This window comes from Cimex lectularius, unplaced genomic scaffold (assembly GCF_000648675.2).
Source record: "Cimex lectularius strain Harlan isolate CLEC.00 unplaced genomic scaffold, Clec_2.1 scaffold369, whole genome shotgun sequence".
In the NCBI taxonomy this organism is placed as follows: domain Eukaryota; kingdom Metazoa; phylum Arthropoda; class Insecta; order Hemiptera; family Cimicidae; genus Cimex; species Cimex lectularius.
The window spans coordinates 164,707-167,302 of record NW_019393012.1 but is presented as its reverse complement, the minus strand read 5'-3'; positions in this window follow the sequence as shown (position 1 = coordinate 167,302).

Here is a 2,596-nt window from a genome sequence, read left to right as displayed (position 1 = left end):
TTCTTTTGTACAATTTGTCATGATTAACGGATAGGACGATAGACCCCCGGAACATTTAGGAAAAGGAACTGATGTTTTCTTTCTAATTTGCCTCATCTCTGAGCAACTTTTCTACGTAGGTTTTTTGAAGTTTTAATAAAAATGGGAGGATTTTTCAATATTGGTTTTTAATAAATCAGATTTGGTTATAACACATGTGATATATTTTTATGACCTCAAGCTTAAAACGTGTGTTTGGTAATCAAAATTCGAGATATCGGTTTTTTTTCTTTTGCACAATTTGTCATGATTAACGGATCGGACGGAGATGGACCCCCGGAACCTCTATCTGCCTGTTAAGCTCTATTGTTTACGAGTGGAAAATAGACAATGGTTGTGTTGTGCGGTTCGCTGGTATAAGGCTAACTTGCCCATTAGCGTGTCAAAGTTAGGTTTTCGACGGAGAATAAAGCGATGAGCCCATTGTCCCCGAGGACACCTCCCTTCTAAGGGTTTTGTTCGATCACAGCCACTCTGGAAAATCCGCCCCGTCGGCGCATCTCCATTTCCAAGGGAAGGTGTTTTATTCGAGATCGCTTCGAATTGACAACTTTTAATGAGCGCGATGCGGTTTAACTCCGGCAGATATAAAAAGCGGACTTAATCGAATTCGAAGAACGTACCTTGGGCTAATCTGACAATAACACGAATAACCTGAAGTCTGATTTGAAAAGGAAAACTTCCTATATTTTTGATAATACAGAGAAGACAGGCTGGATATATATTTGTTGTTTGCTCTTTTTTGATCATTTCGGCCTAAATACATTATGGTCTGTCAGAGACTATTCGGCTCCAGTAGTACACTGGAAGCAGTGTGGAAGTAGTCCCTTTTCCATACGCAATATTGTAAATGGTTTTATCCCCATACATGATCAAGAGCTCCGAAATATATTAAATGCAAAAAACGGTTCAGAAAGCCGCCATGTACCCCCTGTTTGGTAGTGGTGGTCGGTCGGCCGGCCTTAAGCCAGGAACACACTTACCCGATACTACGCCACTTACCCGACGCCTTGCCACGTTTTGGTGGGATGTGCGCATCTATCCGACGCAAGCACACGTCGCGTACAGCCCACAACGTCTATCACAATAAACACGATCACAATCGCAACGCATCTTTTGTTCTTAATGCACTATTTTGACCAAAACCTTGTAATAAATTGTTAGTTAAATTTTATGAGCACAACCATCTAATAAATTGTTTGTTAAACTTAATTGTTTTAAATAAAGTTACTCCTAACCATCATAATTAAACAATGTTTATAAAAACTTATGCATTTTTGATCTCGTTTAATTTGGTTTACATTAAAATAACATGTTGTAATTAATATAACGACAAAATTACATGTACTTAGTTTGAAATAAACTACAAAAAATATGAGTGTCCTGTTCTGATGCTACCCGACATTACAAAATGGTGTAATTTTACGAGCAAAACTATGAAATAAATTGTTAATTAAATTTTATGAGCAAAACCGTGTAATAAATTGTTCCAATTTTAGTATATGTACCGCCGAAGCGAGTACAATAAATTGTTAGTTAAATTCATTATATCAAAAAATCGTATTCCGGTGTTTTGATTAATTTTCTACCAAACCATTAAAATTAATTTTTTAAATAAAAACTAATTAATTTTTAATCACAGTTAATTTGGTTTATATTAAAATAAGTATGTTGTAATTAATATAACGACAATAATACATGTAGTTTGAATAAAAATATGAGTGTCCGGTTCTTTTGTCTTCGACTGTACTCGATGCGACCCGACGAAAATCTGGAAAGTGGGGATCGCAGAGCGTCGGGTAGGTTAGCTTGGCATAGAATCGGGTAGATGTGCACGGGGGTAATACAACCTTATGGAAAATCGGAGTTTGGATTTGCGTCGGGTAGCATCGGGTAGCGTCGCATGGCGTAGCATCGGGTAAGTGTGTTTCTGGCTTTTTGCTTGCGTGTGGTGGCCTTCTTAGGTTCACCCAAATATACCAGGCCTTCTATGACCACTAAAGTTAATAGCCGTAGAAAAAAACTACTTTAAGATTGGATCATAGTCAAGGGAAATTGAAGTTAACCCATGGAATTATGGGTAATTTTTGTTAAGAGAGTGCGAGAGGTGAGCCACTAAAAAAGCTGATTCGTTCCACGCGAAGTTTTCGTCCGATTCTTAAAAAGATTTCTCATCAAATTGAAAACGCTTTTTGCTTCTTCCAAATTTTAAAATTGTTGCTTAATATCGGAGCAAATTACAGACCTCTTTAAGCAGTACAAATTTTCCTAACAGACTGAACCATTATACCTTTGCGGTAATGAAAATCCATCAAAAAATCGTTTTTATTTCTTCCAGTTTCAATTAAGAAAATATACAAGATCGAACTAAACTCTAACAAACAAAAAACCTTAAATAATCCATTTTCAGACTGTGTAAACAAAAATGATTAAATAAACATCACTTCTAAACACGAAAGGGAGAAAATCGAATTGTTGAAAAAAGCAATATATTTATTTTAGATATTTAGACAAATTTACTACCTGGGATTGAAAGTCAAATTGTTAATTTTCACCC